This window comes from Schistocerca piceifrons, chromosome 8, assembly GCF_021461385.2.
Source record: "Schistocerca piceifrons isolate TAMUIC-IGC-003096 chromosome 8, iqSchPice1.1, whole genome shotgun sequence".
Classification (NCBI taxonomy): Eukaryota; Metazoa; Arthropoda; class Insecta; order Orthoptera; family Acrididae; genus Schistocerca; species Schistocerca piceifrons.
In genome coordinates, this window is record NC_060145.1 from 464,129,555 (window position 1) to 464,152,253 (window position 22,699).

The window sequence follows — 22,699 nt, forward strand, 5'->3', positions numbered from 1 at the left end:
TTCGACTGGGTCCGGCCGGGGTGGACAAGCGGTTCTAGGCGCTTCAATCTGGAACCGCGCGACCGCTACTGCCGCATATTTGAATCCTGCCTCGAGCATGAATGTTTGTGGTGTTCTTAGCTTAGTTAGCTGAAGTAGTTCTAAGTTCTAGGGGACTGATGACCTAAGATGTTGAGCCCCATAGTGTTCAGAGGCATTTGAACCATTTCCGTTCGACTGTATTGCACGGCGATGACTTTTGTGTCGCTGACCTTCTCCGGCTATCCAGCCAGGAATATACACTGTTCGACTGTATCCACTTACTTATATTGCTGTATGCAAATTTTTCTTTTACGCCTGGGTTTCATTAATGGCATTTCCCTTGCTGTAGTATTTTAACAATGACATGCTACAAATGAACTTGATCGTCTCTCATATTTGTCTTCGTACCTCTGAATTATAACATTTTTTTAACTTAAAATGTTGGCTTGAACGCAGAAACTCTGTAGGCACGTTGATCATACGATCCTGTAACAGCCACTGACGTGTGGATACACTAATCAACCAGAACATTATGATCAGCTTCATAACAGTCGGTATGCCAACTTTTGCCACGGATAACACAGGCGACGCGTCGTCGCATGGAAGCATTCAGGCCTTGGAAAAGTCGGTGGCGGAGGTTGGCACCACACCTACACACACGTCGCCTAATTCCCGTAAATTCCGCGGAGGAGGGGGAGAAGCTCTGATGTGACAATGGTCCGCAGCTGCAAAATTCACAGGTCAGCCAGATTACTATGACCACCTATCTAACAGTCGGAAAGTCCACATATTGGATTTCCAAAACAGCGGTGACGCGTTGCGGCGTGGAAGGAGTCAGGTACGTCGCTGGTGCGTCGCTGGTACGTCGCTGTAGGGAATTGGTACTTCATCTGCACGCACACGTCACCTAATTCCCGTAAATTCTGGGCAGGGGAGGATGAGATCTGAAGCCACGTTGAATCACATCCCGGATGTGTTCGATCGGGTTCAAATCTGGGGAGTTAGGGGGCCAACACATCGACTGGAACTTGTCACTGTGTTTCTTGAACTACTCCATCACACACCTGGCCTTGTGACATGGTGCATGCTCTAAGGAAACTTGGTCGTCATGAAGAGGTGTACATGGTCCGCAATCAGTGTACGATACTTCTTGACGGTCATGAGGCCTCGCTCAACCTCCACTGGACCCACGGATGGCGACGTGAATGTTCCCCAGAGCTTAATGGAGCCGCCGTCAGCTTGACTCCGTCCCGCAGTACAGCTGTTAAGGAGCTGTTCCCCTGGAAGACTACGGATTCGCGCCCGCCCATCGGCATGAAGTAGATATCTGGATTCGTCAGACCATGCAACGCTCTGCCACTGCGCAATGTCCATAGGCGATGGTCACGTGCCTATTTCAGTGACAGTTGCCGATGTCGTGCTGTTAGTATTGGCATATGGATGGGTTGTCGGCTGCAGACAGTTAGGAGTGTTCGGTGCCCTGTGTGTTCAGACACGCTTGTACTCTGCCCAGAATTGAAGTCAGATGTTAGTTGCACCACATGAAGCCGCCTGTCCTGTTTTGCCAGTCTGTCCAACCTACGATGTCCGACATCTGTTATGAGGTGTGGCGCCCAACCCCACGACCTGTGACTGTGGTTTCACCTTGATTTGGCCACGTGTTGACGACACTCACCACAGCACTCCTCGAACACCCGACAAGTTTGTGCAGTTTACGAAATTCTCGCGCCGAGCCTCGGGTACATCAGAATCTGAACTCGCTCAAACTCAGATTGCACGATTTCCCTATTCTACACACGGACAGCACGCTCGCTATTATTACAGTGCAGGTGTCTGACTAGCAGTCATTCCCAGCTAGGTGACGCTGTTATCGCATTGACTGGCTTATATTGATGGTAGCTCAGTGGTTTTAATGTTCTGGCTGAATAGAGCACATATGAGCATTACATATAGATCCCAAACTCCTTGTATCCCTCAACCTCTTTGATCCATTCTTTCTTCCCCTCTGTTTGTTTATCTCCTCCTCCTCCTCTCTGCCTCCACTTTCTCCATAGCCCCCATTGATATCCTCTTACTCTCTATCTGACCTTTTTTTACATTGTTTATTGTTATTGCAGACAAGACCTTCATTGAGATTTGCTTAAAATGAATGGGTAAATCACTTGGGATCGTTGGTATATGGGGTGTGAGTGAGACCTTTCCACCTGCTGGATCTCTGAGCACAGTAGCAACAGCTGCAGTATTTGACATAATTTTAATCTGAAAATGGGTATCATTATTAAGTTTCTGACAATTCAGATTCTGTACTATTATTCCAATCATAAGCTGATAAACATTTTCTGTTTTGTGTAAAACCGACGACAAGTAAGCAAACAAAACAGCACGTTGTTGTGTGTGCAATTTCTGTTCGAAATTATACATAAGGAGAAAAAATATATATAGAAGAAACAGTTTGGATGATGGTTTACATGCCATGTTATTGTATCTGAAATTGACTGTGAAAAAGGAAACGAAAATCTACGTTTTCGCAGCACAGCACAACATTTCCTTCCCTCGTACACGTTTTTAATAGACTTTTAATAACTTGTATGTTTTCGTTTAAAAAAAATATATTGCCTCTGTTCGACCAAATGTGGATTGGAGTATCATGTAAAGATTTGAAGTAAAGCGGTGAAGAATATTTCGCGATTTTTGACAATAGCTTTCCCTCATTATTTATTACATACCTATTTATATATTAAAAATACGAGGTGTGACTAGAAAAAAACCGGACTAGTACTGGTGAAACAATAAAACGAATGCAATAAGGCTGAATGTCGCGTGGCCTGTCACGTGACTCTCGCTCCGCCTACTGCTCGAGTTTCATCTGCCTCCTGCACTCAGTCTGCCCGTGGCGTCTGTTTTAAGTAGTTGACGTTTTGTCTGTGCGTCGGAAAATGTTGAGTGTACAGAAAGAACAGCGTGTTAACATCAAATTTTGTTTCAAACTTGGAAAATCTGCAAGTGAAACGTTTGTAATGTTACAAGTGTACGGCGATGATTGTTTATCGCGAACACAAGTGTTTGAGTGGTTTAAACGATTTAAAGATGCCCGCGAAGACACCAGTGATGACACTCGCACTGGCAGACCAATGTCAGCAAAAACTGATGCAAACGTTGAAAAAATCGGTAAACTTGTTCGACAAGATCGCCGTTTAACAATCAGAGCAGTGTCTGAGTTAACAGGAGTTGACAAGGAAAGTGTTAGGCAGATTCTTCATGAAAGTTTCAACATGAACAAAGTGTGTTCAAAAATGGTTCCGAAGTGTCTCACAACTGAACAGAAGGAACGCCGAAGAAATATTTGTTCTGACATCCTGGAAAACATTGAAAGTGATCCCACCTTCTTACAAAATGTTATTACTTGCGATGAATCGTGGTTTTTTACTTACGATCCCGAAACTAAACGCCAATCGATGCATTGGAAAACTCCTGGTTCTCCACGACAAAAAAAAGCACGAATGTCAAAATCGAAATTCAAGGCAATGATGATTGTTTTTTTTTTACACCAAAGGGATTGTGCACATTGATTGGGTACCAGAGGGACAAACAGTGAATCAGCATTACTACATTAGCGTCCTGGCTACCCTACGTGAGCGAGTACGGAGAAAACGGAACGATTTGTGGAGAAAAAAGTCATGGATCCTTCACCAAGACAATGCCCCAGCTCACAGTGCGTTGTCAGTGAAGACGTTTTTGGCAAAACACAACATTCCCATCTTAGATCATCCACCCTACTCACCTGATTTGGCCCCCTGTGACTTTTTTCTTTTCCCTAAAGTCACGTCAGCTCTGAAAGGAACTAGATTTGAGACTGTTGAAGCAGTAAAAGAAAAAGCGACGGAAGTAATGTATGGACTTACCGAAAATGATCTGCAGCATTGCTATGAACAGTGGAATATTCGTATGGAGCGGTGTAGAGACCGAGGAGGAGAGTACATTGAAGGAGATAACATGAAATTGTAAATAATTGTAAATAAATGTTTTTTCCAGCAGCAGTCCGGTTTTTTTCTAGCCGCACCTCGTATATAGTCTCATTAGAGTATAGTATAGCATGTGTGGTAAAAAATCGAGATCTTATCAAGATCTTTGGAAACGAGGTTTCCTTTTTTCATATTAATTGTATTATGTAGGTTAAAAATATATACACTATATTAATCTGAATGTTCGCTATAGTAACATGTAAAAATGTTAGGTAAAATAACCAATTTTTTTCTACATTTTTTGAGATAACTCTTCCCTTGTTTTAATTGTATATAGTTTAAAATATGTAGCCTATGCCCTATTCTAGAAACAGAAGTCGACGTAGATGATGATGAGATGGGAGATATGATAGTGCGTGGAGAATCTGGCAGAGCACTGAAAGACCTAAGTCGAAACAAGGCCTAGGTAACAGACAACATTCCGTTAGAACTACTGACAGCCTTGAGAGAGGCAGGCATGGCAGATCTGTTCATTCTGGTGAGCAAGATGTATGAGACGGGTGAAATACCCTCGGACATCGAAAAGAATATAATAATTCCAATTCCAAAGAAAGCATGTGCTGACACGTGTGAATATTATCGAACTACCAGCTTAATAACTTATGGTTGCAAAATAGTAACATGAATTCTTTACAGAAGAATGGAAAAACTGTCAGAGGCAGACCTCGGGGAACATTAGCTTGGATTCCGGAGAAATTCTGGAAGACGCGAGGAAGTACTGACCCTACGAATTCTCTCACAAGATAGGTTAAGGAAAGGAAAACCACCGTTTATAGCATTAGTAAACCTAAAGAAAGATTTTGACAATAATGACTGGAAAACTGTTATTCAGTGTATAAAATGAGGGTAGCAGGGGCAAAAGACACGGAGCGAGAGGCTGTTCACAACTTGTACAAACTAGACGGCAGTTGTAAGAGTGGAAAGGCATGAGAGGGAAGTAATGGTCGAGAAGGGAGTGTGACAGGGCGTCAGTGTATGCCCGATGTTATTCATTTTATACACTGAACAAGCAGTAAAAGAAACCAAAGGAAAGTACTATAAATGAATTAGAGTTAAGGGAGAAGAAATTAAAACCTGTACGTTTGCCGATGACATCGAAATTTTGTCAGAGACAGCGAAGGTCCTGGTAGAGCAGCTGAACAGAATGGGCAGGGTTTGGAAGGAGGATATAAGATGAACATCAACAAAAGCAAGTGTAATGGAATGGAGTCAAAATAAATCAGGTTATGCTGAGGGAATTATGTTAGGCAACGAGATACTTAAAGTAGTAGATGAATTACACTATTTTTGCAGCAAAATAACTGATGATGGCGAAAGTAGGGAGGATATAAAATATAGACTAAGAGTGACAAGAAAAGCGTTCCTGAAGAAAAGAAATTTGTTAATATCGAGTATAGATGTCTCAGGAAATCTTTTCAGAATGTATTTGTCTGGAGTGTAGCCGTGTATGAAAATGAAACTTGGATGATAAACAGATTAGACAAGAGGAGAAGCTTTTGAAATGTTCTGCCACAGAATAATACTGAACATTAGATGAGCAGATCACATGACTAATGGGAAGGAAGTGAATATAATTGTGAAAAAAAATTTTTTGGTGTAGTCTGACTAGAAGGGTCGGTTGGTAGGACACATGCTGAAACATCAAGGGAACGTCGGTTTAGTACGGAAGGGAAGTATTTTTATGTGTTTGCGAAGAGGGGGGTAAAAATCGTAGAGGGAGACCAAGAAATGAATACAGTAAGCAGATTCAAGCTGGTCGGGGGTGAAGAGTCTTGGACAGGATAGAGCAGCATGGAGAACTGCATCCAACCAGTCTATGGACTGAACACCACAACAATATGTCCACGCGACTTTTCATTAGAGCATCTCATACAAATCTGAAGTAAATCTGTCAGCAAATTTGTGAGGTTTTTGGTGGCTATATTTTCCCATTATATATTACATATATTTAAAGAAAAATATTTTTTTAGGTTATAGTCACACTTTCCCTTTTTATTGCCTACTGGCTACTTATTTTGGTACACAGTACCATCCTGCGATCAAAAAATATCACACTACATAGTTAAAATAATGATCTAAGCACAAAATATTTTCTGTCTGCAGTGGCAAGCGTATGCTATTAAGTACAACATTAAAATCTATAGGTAGCTCCTTATTCCTAGCATGCAGTTCTCACACTTGGAAAGCAAGAACGCCTGTCAAAAGTAAAAATCCATGATAAGCTTTAAATAGATGCGAACTACGGCCTGCTATGTTGCAAATGCCTATTATCTACAGGGTTTATCTTCTTAAATAAGAGCTTAGGGGCTAACTATGTGTTTTACGGTCGCACGTAATACCATACGTTTGCTCTACAAACAGAAGATATTATATAAATGATCTTTACTCCATGGTGACCACAGTCATGTAGGATTTTTTGAAACAAAGATCCGCCATTCTCAATAGCATGTTGAGGTTTCCAAATATGTCTGACCTGTCTCTAAAATGTCATAGCCGAAAACACATATTTTAGGTTTTATAGACCGACTGTTGTAATACATGATACAAGTACATACACAAGATACAAAATATAGCTGATATTGCACACCATAAAAAAACCATTAACATAGGGTTTGGCGTATTTAGCAGCTAATAAGTTCTTGTGACCTTCGTTGAGCACTTCTGTTCATCAACTGCTACAAAGCCGAAATCATGGTTGTCTACAATAAATGAACAAATAGTCAAATGGCGGAAATTTCTTTAAAAATATTATATTAATTTTTCTCACATAATTTTGTCACTATGTATGGTGACATTTTTTGATCATAGGTTGTACATAAACCGGTGGCTAGTAGATTCTGAGTGTTCTGGTAGCTGTTCTAACACATACTATATTGGGAAAATGAATATTGTACTATTAAAAAGTATAGCTACATTATGGGTGATTTTTTCCACCATGAACAAAATCTTAGATTGATCGATGAGAGGAAACGGAACAAAAAAGGTCTCATGAACTTATGCCCGGTTATGCATGCTTTGCATGCTAGCGATCATTTATTCAGTCATACTTTGTTACAGAGACTAATACGCGCTATAGTATGCAGCCAAAGTTACAGTATGCATGGTTTCCTCCTAGGGTGATGCTGTTCGTCATACGTCGTGCCCTACCGCCGTCTCCTGCCGTAGTAATTAGTAATGTTGTGTCCGATTCACTTCTCATGTTGACTCACCTTGTAGTGGGTGTAATACAATGTTGTACACAGTGGTTCCGATTTCGAATCGAGATTTTGGCGACGTGGTATTTACTCGGCGGGCAGCAAGGTTTTGTCTGGAGACCTATCCCCAACCACAGCAGTCAATGTTTGCAACAGTTTCGTGCTGTTTGTCTGACACATGATCGTTTCAGGAAGCAGGAAATCATGAACCGAAAGTTCGGACACCAGATACGGAGGAGAATATGATTAACACCGTGAAAGGCGACAGCCGTGTCAGTAGCAGGCAGTCAGCCCGACAGTACTGGGCAAGCCTGACGAACGAGTGTAACATTCTCCATGACAACTGTTACTATCCTTATCACGTACAGCTTGTGCAGGGCTTACTAGCGACAGACTTTACAAACTCGCAGCAGTTTTGTCACTGGCTCCTTCACCAGGCAATCACGATTCCGGGGTTTGTGTTATCCATCCTATTCACAGATGAGTCGACTTTCACGATGAGTGGTATCTTCAAGTCTCATAACGGTCTTCTGTGGGATAGCACACAGAACCCCCATGGTATGGTTACGGCGAATCACCAGCATCGGTACAGCCAGGATGTGTGGGCCGGGGTAGTTGGCGACGGTAGTCTGGGACCAGTTTTCCTTCCACGTTGCCTAACAGGCTGGACCTATCGACGTTTCTTGATGGTGACTTTGCCTCCTCCGCTGGAAGAAGTGTCATTGACGATTGCAAGGGTTATGCGGTTGCTACGTGATGGTGCTCCCACCCACTTTGCCGTTATTGTCCAGACGCATCTCAGTCGAGTCTTCGCTGGTTGATGGATCAGCGGGTGGATGGCGGAGGGAGGGGGGGGGGGGGGGGTTGGACCATCTCCAGAAGTATAGCGTAGGCGGAGCCCACTTCGGATGTAGAGACACTGGAGCAGCGTATTCATGCAGCCTTTGACACTGCTCCAATGCAGCCTGGCCGATGTGAACGTGTGAGGCACAACAAGATGCAGCACGTACGCTCCTGCGTTGAGTCACCATGGAAACCATTTTCAACACGTGCTGTAACTGCGGCTGCGTGGTGCATCGCGTATTGATGGCTCTGAGCACTGTGTGACTTAACTGCTGAGGTCATCAGTCCCATAGAGCTTAGAACTACTTAAACCTAACTAACCTAAGGACAGCACACACACCCATGCCCGAGGCAGGATCCGAACCTGCGACCGCAGCGGTCACGCGGTTCCAGACTGAAGTGCCTAGGACCACTCGGCCACACCGGCCGGCACATCGCGTATTATCCCGCAATCTCTATAACAATGTATGATTCAATAAATGGCCTTTACCATGGAAACCATGCATTTCCGGACACAAGTTCATTATATCTCTTTTGTTCCGTGTTCTTTCAAGGATCAATCCCTAATAAGTCCAAATGTTGATTACAGTATCATATCGTGTAAAAGTTGGGAGTAAATATGGCAAGAACTTTTCGAGATTTTTGGTAGTACCGTTTATGGGGCCTTATTATATAATTATATGTTGCATATATTAACAAAATATAATCTCTATCTGTCTGCACGGTATTAGAGTATCATAATCTCTGAAGAACATTTTGAGACTTCTAGTAACAGTGTGTTCCCTTTACATTTACAATTTATGTATGATTATATAGCCAACGTCCGTCTGAAAGTACATCAGAATATAGTATGAAAATATGCGGTACATTAGTTGAGTACTTATTGATATTTTTGGTAACAGTATTTCCCGTATTTATATTGAATATATATTTATATGTTAAATACATTAAAAAATAAAAATAGTGTATCCATACGGAAGGTCATTGGAGAATCAAGTAAAACTTGGAAGTAAATTGGCAAATAATATTTTGAGGTTTTTTGTAATAACATTCACCCTTTCTAAGTTTCATATCAATTGATGTTCTATGTTCAATAAAAATATATGGCTTGGGCCGTCTGAATATTCATTACACCATCGTGTAAAAATTTGAAGCAATTTGGTCGAGAACTTTCCGAAGTTTTCGGTGGCAAAGTTTCAACTTTATATATTACATATATATTTATGTATTATATACATTATAAAAATGTAGCCTACGTCTGTCCTCGTAGTCATTAGAGTATCGTGTAAAAATCTGAAGTAAATTTGGTGAAGAACATATCGAGATTTTTGGTAATATCGTTAAACAACGACTGGTCTTTATACAGTAGAATAGATTACTGCCGAACCAGGCAAGTCATTCTGCTGAAGAGACTTTATGGTACTCGTGCGAAGCCGGGTCGAGTCTATAGTATTTTGTACACCCATATTTCAAAAATTTGTTCGCCTTTCAACTTTTATGCTTCCGTGTAACTTAAAACGAATATTTTAAAATTTGCATTTAACGATAAAAGTACGCTGTTGTACACCTGTCCCGGCTTAATTCCTTAACTGCCAGCCCACCCTCCCTCCCTTCTAAATCCTTAGGATTAGTCTCTCTTATTAAAGGTACTAATGGAACAGAGAATTGGCTGAAACCGGAACTGAATAACAACGAAATCCTAAGCTGATATTTGAAACACACCCTTTTTAACCCACCGTTATTTACTAGTGGAATGTAGCCTAACAGTTTAGAATAGTTTCACCGTGCGCAACTGATAAAGGCTTATCGGTTAATATTTGCACGGGAGTTATTTCGTATGAAGTCTAACAAAGCTAATTAGGATGTCAGGTAGCAATAATCAATACACACTTTGTTGTCGATGTTCTACATATATTGTCTAAACAGCATGAATGAGACACTTACTCCCTTCGTCTGACAACGTAATAACGGTTAACTCATCACAGGTCGGTATTAATATCGTCAGACGCCAATATTCTCCACGTGGCACTGAAAGCACAATTCTCACTGCAATCCAAATCGTAGGTGCCCAGCGCTTTTGTCGCGTAATTACGGTGTACAAATGAACACTTAAACACATCAAGAAATCAGTTAATGCCCTTTACGTATTGTAACCGCGGTCCACCGTTCTGCCGAAATCCGCCCTGCTCATTTAGCAGTCAACAGCTTACCTACTCGGAGTCTCAACAATGGCTACTTGGCGCATCGGGCGCTCGACTATCGATAGTACTTTTAGCGACCCGTCTGAGGCAAAGGTGTATGTTTCGGACGAGTAGGCTAGTCGCCAGTGTTGGCGACGTATTAATTTGCGGTAAATAAATATCATCTAGAGAATGAGATTTTCACTCTGCAGCGGAGTGTGCGCTGATATGAAACTTCCTGGCAGATTAAAACTGTGTGCCCGACCGAGACTCGAACTCGGGACTTTTGCCTTTCGCGGGCAAGTGCTCTACCAACTGAGCTACCGAAGCGCGACTCACGCCCGGTACTCACAGCTTTACTTCTGCCAGTACCTCGTCTCCTACCTTCCAAACTTTACAGAAGCTCTCCTGCGAACCTTGCAGAACTAGCACTCCTGAAAGAAAAGATATGGCGGAGACATGGCTTAGCCACAGCCTGGGGGATGTTTCCAGAATGAGATTTTCACTCTGCAGCCGAGTGTGCGCTGATACGAAACTTCCTGGCAGATTAAAACTGTGTGCCCGACCGAGACTCGAACTCGGGACCTTTGCCAGTTTGGAAGGTAGGAGACGAGGTACTGGCAGAAGTAAAGCTGTGAGTACCGGGCGTGAGTCGTGCTTCGGTAGCTCAGTTGGTAGAGCACTTGCCCGCGAAAGGCAAAGGTCCCGAGTTCGAGTCTCGGTCGGGCACACAGTTTTAATCTGCCAGGAAGTTTCATCATCTAGAGAAGCTGCTCCGGAATCCGAATACGAAGTAATTTGCATGAACTTTGAATTAAAAGTGAGCTGTCGTAGACCACATGGATCAGGAATGTGGCTCATTATAAACACATGATGAACGTAGCTAGTAGGTTTCCTGAACACCCTATTGTAATGGGGGGGGGGGGGGAAAGTACTTCTGCCTGGAAAGTGTTGCAGGAAACAAACTCCATAGCATCTGACTAGTCAACATCAAATAGTCAGCTCTAAAGACGAAGAAATGGGGGAAACCCAGAGGACCTGTATCATAATTTTAACTTTAGGTCCGTATGTACCGAGTGAATACTGAGGAACAGAAAAGAACCGGTATAATTCACTAGTTGTTTCAGAAAGTTATTACCAAATCGATAGAACTTTTATCCAATTCAAGCAAAGTCAAACCTAGATGGCAAACAAAAGGTGAATAAAGCCTAAATGAGCATACGAATGTCAATGCGAGAAGCATTCAACGAATTTGAAAGCAAAATCTTGCCAAACGATTCGACAAACTTACGTAAAAAGTTGTGGTCTTACGTAAACTGAATTTATTTAGCCACTCAGTGAACCGAAACGAAAGATGACAGAGATAAGGCTTTAAAGCCGAACAGGATCTTCTGATTTTTTTTTTCATTTCCTTTTAATCACCGTACGGAGGCCGAAATGGCAAATATCGAGATAAGCATTCGCGGAATAGGAAATCAGTTACAACTGTTCAACAGTGGTCGGCCAGCTAACCAGAGTGGTTGAGGTACAGCGATTATGCGAAACAGCTTTCTCCCCTTACGGCAGTACTTTATCGTAGACCGCAGAAGCGACGAGGGGTACATAGAGAATGGAAAACAGGGTGGGTCATGACCGTTATCCAGGAACGTCGTCAGACAGATGTAGATACCTATACCGCTGACGTTAATCCGTTGTAGAATTATGGAATATGTATTAGGATCACGCGTTACGACCTATCTGGAGAATGAAAATGATCTCTTCAAACATCAGCATGGTTCTTGGAAACACAGTGCATTTCATTGGTGGCTATTCGCGAACGACGTTGTTTACAGAAAGGAGAAAGCATGCAATGCCAGAAGACTATAGTGCAATGCACAAAGACCTGCGGAGGAAGTAAATCCTACGTACTTTGCGGGTGTGCTTACGTTTCCAACAGGTAACTATACGTGCCAATTTGTGCACGCATAATTTGCTTGGAACAAAGGCCGTGCGTAGAAGTGCATTGATTTCAGAATTTGTTGTGAATCCCTCACGATGTTTTGTGTGTTTCGTTGTGTAGTGCGGTGAGTTACGCTTTAAGGCGATTTATGTCTAGTAATGTCTGTTGACTTCAAAGAAAGCACGCTGAAATTTATTGACCATTAGAGACAAAGAGCAATTGTATAGATTTGTGATTCTAAACATCATTTGACAAAAAATGTCAAATGTGATGCCTTGAGCGTCAAGTATTACAGTAAAATGTTTCCAATCACATCATTGTAAAGAGTAAGATGTCTCGTAGTGGCAGAACAGAGAGGAAGTAGCCTATAAAATTATGAAAAGTAAAATACAAAAAACGAGGGCGAATGTTCTCGTTATGGCTTAATACCACAATAACTGATCAGTGTGGCATCTGAACAAAAGGTAAGATTGGGGAGATGGAGCTCCTCAACCAAATACTAGAAATTGAAATGAAAAAAAGTTAAAATGTGTGTGAACCCCTAAGCACCCAAACTGGGGTCCTAGAATTACACACTACTTAAACTAACTAATGCTAAGAACAACCTAGATAACAGAATGCAGCATGTCATTCTCAATGGAGAGAAGTCTTCCGAAGTAAGAGTGATTTTAGGTGTGCCGCAGGGGAGTGTCGTGGGACTGTTGCTATTCACAATATATATAAATGAGCTTGTGGATAACATCGGAAGTTCACTGAGGCTTTTTGAGGATGATGCTGTAGTATATCGAGAGGTTTCAGCAATAGAAAATTGTACTGAAATGCAGGAGGATCTGCAACGAATTGATGCATGGTGCAGGGAATGGCGACTGAATCTCAATGTAGACAAGTGTAATGCGCTGCGAATACATAGAAAGCAAGATCCTTTATCATTTAGCTACAATATAGCAGGTCAGCAACTGGAAGTAGTTAATTCCATAAATTATCTGGGAGTAGGCATTAGGAGTGATTTAAAATGGAATGACCACATAAAATTAATCTTCGGTAAAGCAGATGCCAGACTGAGATTCAATGGAGGAATCCTAAGGAAATGCAGTCCGAAAACAAAGGAAGTAGGTTACAGTACACTTGTTCGCCCACTGCTTGAATACTGCTCACCGGTGTGGGATTTGTACCAGATAGGGTTGAGAGAAGAGAGAGAGAAGATCCAACGGAGAGCAGCGCGCTTCGTTACAGGATCATTTAGTAATCGCGAAAGCGTTACGGAGATTATAGATAAACTCCAGTGGAAGACTCTGCAAGAGAGAAGCTCAGTAGCTCGGAACGGGCTTTTGTTGAAGTTACGAGAACATACCTCCACCGAGGAGTCAAGCAGTATATTGCTCCCTCCTACGTATATCTCGCGAAAAGACCATGAGGATAAAATCAGAGAGATTAGAGCCCACACAGAGGCATACCGACAATCTTACTTTCCACGAACAAAACGGGATTGGAATAGAAGGGAGAAGCGATAGAGATGCTTAAGGTACCCTCAGCCACACACCATCAGGTGGCTTGCGGAGTATGGGTGTAGACGTAGATGTAGATGAACACACATGCACCCATGCCCGAGGGAGGACTCGAATATCCGGCGGGAGGGGCCGCGCAATCGGTGGCGTGGCGCCTCAAACCGTGCGACCACTCCACGCGGCAGTTGAAATAAAGAGCATAGATTTATAGATGTGAGCGCTGTCTTTTCTGTCGGACACACACCTTGAGGAGTGATTCGCACGATCGGAACACAGGCAGCGATAATAAACGCTCCTCGCTCTTCCAGAGTGCAGCTGTGGTTTGAGTGAGGCATGAGGGTGAATACTACTCGAAGATGGCGAACGCCGGTGACTCATCAACATTTAGGTGCGATGATAACACTTTCCTTATTAAACATTAATTATTAAAAGCTATACTGGCCATATTAAATGTTAGGAGAGAATATGCGTTATTAAAAGAAAGAAATGTCAATAATTGTCCTACCGACAAAGTACTACTACTTCCGAATCTATACGAACTGTAATAAAAATTTCTCTTATGCACCAGTCTGTTAAGTTGGTATTAGGATGCAATCGAGACCTGATCTCTGTGCAAGCGATGCCCGCGGTTGTGCATAATTTCGAAGTTATGTATGTTGAAGTAAGTTCAAAAAAATGGTTCAAATGGCTCTGAGCACTATGCGACTTAACTTCTGAGGTCATCAGTCGCCTAGAACTTAGAACTAATTAAACCTAACTAACCTAAGGACATCACACACATCCACGCCCGAGGCAGGATTCGAACCTGCGACCGGAGCGGTCACGCGGTTCCAGACTGAAGCGCCTTTAACCGCACGGCCACACCGGCCGGCTGTTGAAGTAAGTGTCGGTGTTTATTTGAAGCAGGTAAGTTACTTGCTTTTCTAGTTATAACAACATAGGCCGACGGTTCGCATCCTTGAAAGATTGCAGTACCTCTACAAGAATTGCTGCAATCGACTACATAAGCGACAATACTGCTGCTGCTCGGAGTGGCCGCGCGGTTTGAGGCGCCGCGTCACGGATTGTACGGCCGCTCCCGCCGGAGGTTCGAGTCCTCCTTCGGGCATGGGTTTGTGTGTTGTTCTTATCCTAAGTTAGTTTAAGTAGTGTGTAAGTTTAGGGACCGATGACCACAACAGTTTGGTCCCTTAGGAATTCACATGCACATGAGAATACTGCACAGAATAGCTAAGTAGGCGTTCTAATTTTTGGTTCACAAATTTGATCCAGTCTTCGAATGCGAAGTAACGAGCAGTTAGGTCGCAAACACCACTTTTAGGAAGTCAGGAGATCTGACAACATCCGTGAATTGCGGTTAGGCTGTTGGCGACAAATTCATGGAAATAATGACAGCGGTGAAAAACAAGTTGTAAGGAACGCAGATGCATCGCAGAAATTCATTTGGGGAATCTGAAACGACATGTAATTGAATCAAGAAAGGAATATGTTACAGAACTACTGTACGAGTGAATTGTGGATCAGTCTGGGACTAATAATAGGAAGAATAGGATACGGAAATGCTCAACAGACTCTAGTGCTAAACGCTACAAGGGACTTGTTGTGCACGACCGAGAAATTTCCTGTTGAAATTCCGAGAGCCTGAGTTTACAGAAGAGTCGAGAAACGTTACGTGTTGTGAAATTGCCACGACGAGAAAATCGACGAAATTACAGTTGAAGCAAATGTTTTTCGATAGTCGTTCTTACGACGTTGCGTTGGCGCATGAAAGAGGAAAATGAGTACAGAGGTCAGACAATGGTATCACAATTACCCTCCATCACACACCGTAAGGTGACCTGTGGAGACGCGTATTTTCATTTCCGTCCTGTTAGGAAGTACATTAAAACGGGGAGAGTCATCAGCAGCTGGGGACGTTCATGATTCTGCCTCGTAGATGATTGACACCTCTGCGAAAGAGCACAGAATTCCCGTTCAGGCTGGGGGCCGAACTCTGCTCCTGTGAGCGGTGCACCCTCGCCATGCTGGGTCGCTTATCGCCTAAGCCAGCGTCAATATTTGCATCTGCCGGTCTGATTTGCTGCGCGAACCACGTGTTCAGGGCGTGCAGCTCCGTGTGTGTGTGCGTGTGCGTGGTTGTGTGTGTGTGTGTGTGTGTGTGTGTGTGTGTGTGTGTGCGTGCATGCCTGTAAGCATAACAGTTCAGCATACCGTCTACATTAAGGCCATAGCAGACGTAACACGACCTCGGGTAGAAAGTAGGTGCGTGAGCTGTTGATAGATTCACGAAACTTTTTCTGCATTCGTTATGGACTCTACGTAAACTTAACATTAAAAACAGTGCGAGGGAAACAAACTGAACCGTAGACTGCATAAAATATTCTTTATTCCTGACTGACATTCGGTTTTGTTAGCCACTTTTATGGAGCAGGGACGTTTTCGGAACCAAGTAACCTGCATTTCGTGTTGATTGTTTCGAAACTCGTGAATGACTTGTGTGTATTCGAACGCTGAGTGCCGCGTCCTGTAGCATTTGGTGCAATCTGCATTTGTGTTCAGTATAGTTACATCAGAGTTTAGTTGTATACATACGTGAATTAAAGTATGTTACTGCGAAATTTCGAAAGTTAAAGGGTGCCGTGCATCTCTTCTATTGTAATGTGACACCACTGGCAGTCCCACTGGAAAGGTGTGTCTAATAAGTGTAAACGTTAATTTCATGCTTATGTTTAGGTAACTCTGTATTAGCTTGGTATTCTAACATGTGGGTCAGGAGCTTTATTCAACACAGTTTGTACGCACAAAATAATGATTGTCACTTGTTGTAACTGTATGGGGGATGAAAATATTATCCTGAGAGCAATAATACCGCTCGTAACCGGATTTCTAATGTGGTCACATCACTTTTTAAGCCATCGAGGCTAATACTGCTAAGAGCTGGAAAACTATATGCATGTATACAACAGATTATATTAGATCTGTTTATCCAGTGTGACAGGAATGAAGCGCAAGTAGTATAAAGCAGATTCTCTATTCACATGGTGATGTATACTTTATTTATGATCAAAATGCTTTTCAAAATCCCATTCGATACATGAACGCATCTTATTGTTGGACTTGTTCAGTGGAACCACAGTGCAATTACATTAGGATACCAGACACAAGTGCTTCAGTTAAATATCAACTATAGGCGGTCCTAGACATCAAGCTTCAAGTTTGACGTGTAATGGAAAGTAATTTATGTAATTTAGTTACTTTATATATGTAGTATGTGTAGTGCATTTACTTTATTTCTGTAGTTTCATTCATGTGATGCTGATAACGGACATATGATGTAATACAAAATGTCTTTTTTTCTCAAACTCCACTTGGTATTTAGCCGAAAAACAATTACAAGTAACATAGATACATAATGATAGACTTGGTTAACAGATCTTACATACAGCGGAATTCATATACATTCCACAAGATATTTTACTTGGATGACCTTATTTATTTATTATAATTTTCCCTGTGCCCATGATGTTAATATACAGGATGTCTCACCTAACTCTTCCACCTCAAATATCTATGGAACAACAACAGATATCAAAAACGGTTTTTACCAGCATGAACGTACGGAAGGGGCTTTGGAAACCAACTACTATGCACGATTTTAAAACGTAAACAAATACTTTTTTCAACACAAACTTGTGTATTTTTAAATGGGCACCCACCTGTTATTTCGTACGCAATTAATAGCATGAAAAATCACAAAAATCATGGCTTGGTTGCATCGAAATACGTCAATTACATCTCAAGAAATTGTGAAGTAAAGTTGACGCGTGAAATAAAAGAAGGTCACAGCTAGCGCACGTCCTGAGACTCAAACGTGGACCTCACGCTGCCTGTGTCAGGAGCTCACACAATGGGAAGGTATGCACAATCCACAAAAATAAACAAGTAACACGTCTAACGTAAAGTTACGTTTTTCAAATTGTAAACGTATGTTTATTGTAGCGAAATGACAACTAGAGCTACAATTGGAGGTAACACACTTGAATTCGCTTTGCTAGTGCCCTGTCGCCCACAGAAACTGTACTGTCGTGCATTACATCCAGCATAGAAAATACACCCACATCTTGACCAATGAAACCGTGTCGCGACAACATATGTTCGAAGTGCCCTCCGTTTGCATCAATACACATTTGCAGACGGGTAACGAGAGAGTGTTGCACAGATCGTAGATTTTCTACAGATATTTCCGCACACGCCGCAGTAATACAATGTTGCATATCCTCTACTGTCGTTGGGAGTTCTTGATACATTCTGTCCTCACTGCGCCCCAAAGAAAGAAGTCTAATGGCGTCAAGTCGGAGGACCGTGCTGGCCACCGTGCAGAGCCTCCCCGCCCCATCCACCTATTTGGAAATGTCGCATCTCTGGCAACTTTTGCATTGTGTGCGGTACATCCACCATGTTGGTACCACATTGATAGACGAGTGTCCAATCCAAGATCCTCCATGAGGAGCGCTAGTGTGTGTTGAAGAAATGATCCATAAGGTCGTCCATTCAATGTTTCACCTTAAAAATAGGACCGACAATACAATTATCAATGATATCGCACCAAACATTGAGACTCAACTGTCGTTGATGAGCAACGTGGCGAATCCAGTGGGGATTTTGCAGGGACCAGTAGTGTATGTTTCGCAGATTCACATTACCATGAATTGTAAATGAAGCCTCGTCCGTAAACAACGTACTGCTTCGGAATACTGGACTACCTTGGAGCTGCTGAAGTGTAAAACGACAGAATGCAATGCGGGATTCAAAGTCATTCCCGTAAAGTTCTTGGTGCAGTGATATACGGAACGGATGAAACCGATGCCGATTCAAAATTCTGCGCACACTACTGTGACTTATTCCTACACCTCGTGCAATTTCTCGGACACGCACCTGAGGATTGAGCGCTACAGCAGTCAGAACAACTATTTCGTTTCCATAGTCGCTGGCATTGTACGTCGACGTTTTGTGGGAGCCCAGCTTCCTGTTTCCGTGAGTGTCTTGCAGATGTTGCCAATGGTTCGACGTGACGGACACCGCCGATCTGGGTAGCGTTCAGCATAGTGTCACAGCTGCGGTTTCATTTATGTGACATTAGCCATACATCAAAATAATATCTAGTTTCTCTTCATTACTGAAGGCCGGCGTATCGACTAGATGACGCCAAATGTAACAAGCGACAAGAAAACGTATGTGAATTACTTTACAGTATGAGAGCAGTTCAGGAGACCAGATTAGGAGACACTTGTACACTGAAGGAAGAGCGTGCCGTGGTGATACCGGTATGTTTACGGCAGGATAAAGGCGCTAGTGCAGGCAACCCCTGCTCAGAGCACAGTACTACATGCGATGCATTGTGTTAGAAATTGTGACACCGTTGTTATCCTTTACAAGCCACATAATTCAGAACTTATGAGGTTTAGAAACGTGAAACCAAGAGTGTTACCACTAACTGTACCTCCAGTTGTCATTTCGCAACAATAAACATTATGCGCCGGACATCCTTCATTCTGATACCGCATTATTTGACACATTATAAGAAGTGGACCTGTTCAAGTAAGGTACAGCTCAAGAACGGGCTATACTTTAGGAGTGCCATCAATGTAATATGGGCCAATGATGTGTTGCCATACAACACTCCACTGACGTAGTGCGTCGATTACATCACGATTACCGGCAGCGTGAGGTGCACGCTTGAGTCTCAGAGCGTCCGCTACCTGTGTGCTTCATTTATTTCAAGCGTCAGCTTCACTGCGCAATTTCTCGGGATGTAATTGACGTATTGCGATGCAATCAACTCCATTATTTGTGTGATTTTTCATGTACTAGATTGCATACGAAACAATGGGTGGGTGTCCACTTAAAAATACAAAAGTTAATGATGAAAATAGCATTTGTCTACGTTTCATACTTTCGCATATTATTTTGTTTCCGTACTTTCATGCTGGTGGAAACCATTTTTGAATAACTATTGTTATTCCAGAGATATTTGAGGTGGGAGAGTTAGGTGAGACACCCTGTATATGTTTAATGCCCACATCAGTGTGTAGCCAAAGGTAAATTTAGTATAGATATCGAATAAAGCAGTAAAATGTTCTTAGAAATCTTTGATGATAATCATGTAGAAAAATGATTTACAACTATATAATGTCATCGTGAACTGACTCGTATAAATTAAGAGTTTTATCTCTGAATGTTCAGTTAGACATAAAGCCTTGCAGACAGAATCAAGTACTTCGATGTATGTTACGCAGTGCCAAAATAATTAGCTTGACTGCTTACTATATTGTGTCACATAACGATTGGATGTGCCAGTTATGTGTGTGTCATTAAGATCGTTACAAGATCGCTCTTTAATATAAGAATGTTCTTTCCCTAATCATGTGCGTATTTTGTTCAATGTTTATATCAAGCTGACTAGTCTACAGTATTCCATTGGTCTATAATTAGTCCTTAAATTGTCTTTATTAGTTTTCTTTCTATGACTTCCATTGTTTCCATTTTCGCCTGCTTAGAGTTAAACGCTTTGTTGCATAAGCTGCTTATGTCCGAATTTTTGCAGAGTTATGTTTAATTTTAGCATTGAAGAATATCTTATTATCTATTGATGCTTTCATCTTATTAACTCTTGCTTTGATTGCTCCTTTCTTCGAAATGTTTTCTTCAGTTATTTTTCATAGATACTTGCAATTGAAGTTAAATCAATTTTACCATATTTACTTTTTATTATCTTGAGGGATGACTTAATCTATACAAATACATGTGTCTGTGTGTGTATGTGTGCTTGTGTGTGTGTGTGTGTGTGTGTGTGTGTGTGTGTGTTTGTTTGTGTGTGAGTGAGTGAGTGAGTGTGTGTGTTTTCCACATTTCATCCTAAACCACTGTACCGATTTCAACCAAACTTGGTACACGTATGCCTTATTGTCAGGCAAGAACAGCTAAGTGGTTAGAAAGTCCTACCTACTATGCTTCGGGAGATATTACAATAACTTCCAAATGATGCATGACGTTTAAATTTATTACTTATTTGTTGTTGTTGTTGTGGTCTTCAGTCCAGAGACTGGTTTGATGCAGCTCTCCATGCTACTCTACTCTGCGCAAGCTTCTTCATGTCTAAGTACCTAACGCAACCTACATCCTTCTGAATCTGCTTAGTGTATTCAACTCTTGGTCTCCCTCTACGATTTTTACCCTCCGCGCTGCCCTCCAATACTAAATTGATGATCCCTTGATGCCTCAGAACATGTCCTACCAACCGATCCCTTCTTCTAGTCAAGTTGTGCCACAAATTACTTTTCTGTTCAGTACCTTCTCATTAGTTACATGATTGCGCTTCTAATCTTCAGCACTCTTCTGTAGCACCACATTTCGAAAGCTTCTATTCTCTTCTTGTCCAAACTATTTATCGTCCATGTTTAACTTCCATACATGGCTTCACTCCATACAAATACTTTCAGAAAAGACTTCCTGACATTGAAATCTATACTCGAAGTTAGCAAATTTCTGCTTTTCAGAAACGCTTTTCTTGCCATTGCCAGTCTACATTTTATATCCACTCTACTTCGACCATCATCACTTATTTTGCTCCCCAACTAGCATAGCACATCTCCCACTTTAAGTCTCTCATTCCATTATGTAACTCCTTAAGCATCACCTGATTTAATTGGATACATTCCATTATCCTCGTTTTGCTTTTGTTGATGTTCATCTTATATCCTCCTTTCAAGACACTGCCCATTCCGTTCAGCTGCTCTTCCAGGTCCTTTTCTGTCTCTGACAGAATTACAATGTCATCGGCAAACTTCAAAGTTTTTATTTCTTCTTCATGGATTTTAATTCCTGCTCCAAATTTTTCTTTTGTTTCCTTTATTGCTTTCTCCGTATACAGATTAAATAATATGGGTGATAGGCTACCTCACTGTCTCACTCCTTTCCCAACCACTGCTTCCCTTTCATGCCCCTCGACTCTTATATCTGCCATCTGGTTTCTGTACAAATTGTAAATAGACTTTCGCTTCCTGTATTTGACCCCTTCCACCTTCAGAATTAGAAAGAGAGTAATCTAGTCAGCATATCAATAGCTTTCTCTAATTCTACAAATGCTAGAAACGTAGGTTTGCCTTCCTTAATATATCTTCTAAGATAAGTCGTAGGGTCATTATTGCCTCACGCGTTCCAACATTTCTACGGAATCCAAACTGATCTTTCACATGGTCGACTTCTAACAGTTTTTCCATTCGTCTGTAAAGAATTCATGTTAGTATTCTGCATCCGTCACTTATTCAACTGATAGTTCGGTAATTTTAGCACCTGTCAAAATCTGCTTTCCTTGGAACTCGAGTTATTTTATTCTTCTTGTACTCTGAGAGCATTTCACCTGTCTCACACATCTTGCTCACCAAATGGTACAGTTTTGTCACCTCTGGCTCTCCCAAGGCTGTTAGTAGTTCTGATGGAATGTTGTCTACTCCCAGGGCCTTGTTTCGACTTAGGTCTTTCAGTGCTCTGTCAAACTCGTCACACAGTATCACATCTATCATTTCATCTCCATCTACGTCCTCTTCCATTTCCGTAATATTGCCCTCAAGTACATCGCTCTTGTGTAGACCCTCTATATACTCCTCCCACCTTCCTGCCTTCCCTGGTATACTTAGAACTGGTTTTCCACTTAAGCTTTAGATATTCATACAGGAGGTCCTCTTTTCTCCAAAGGTCTGTTTAATTTTCCTGTGGACAGTATCTATGTTACCACTAGTAATGTATGCCTCTACATCCTTACATTTGTCCCCTAGCCATCCCTGTTTAGCCATTTTGCACTTCCTGTCGCTCTAATTTTTGAGATGTTTGTTTTCTTTTTTGCCTGCTCGATTTACCGCAATTTTATGTTTTCTCCTTTCATCAATTGAATTTAATATCTCCTCTGTTACCTAAGTATTTCTACTAGCTCTCGTCT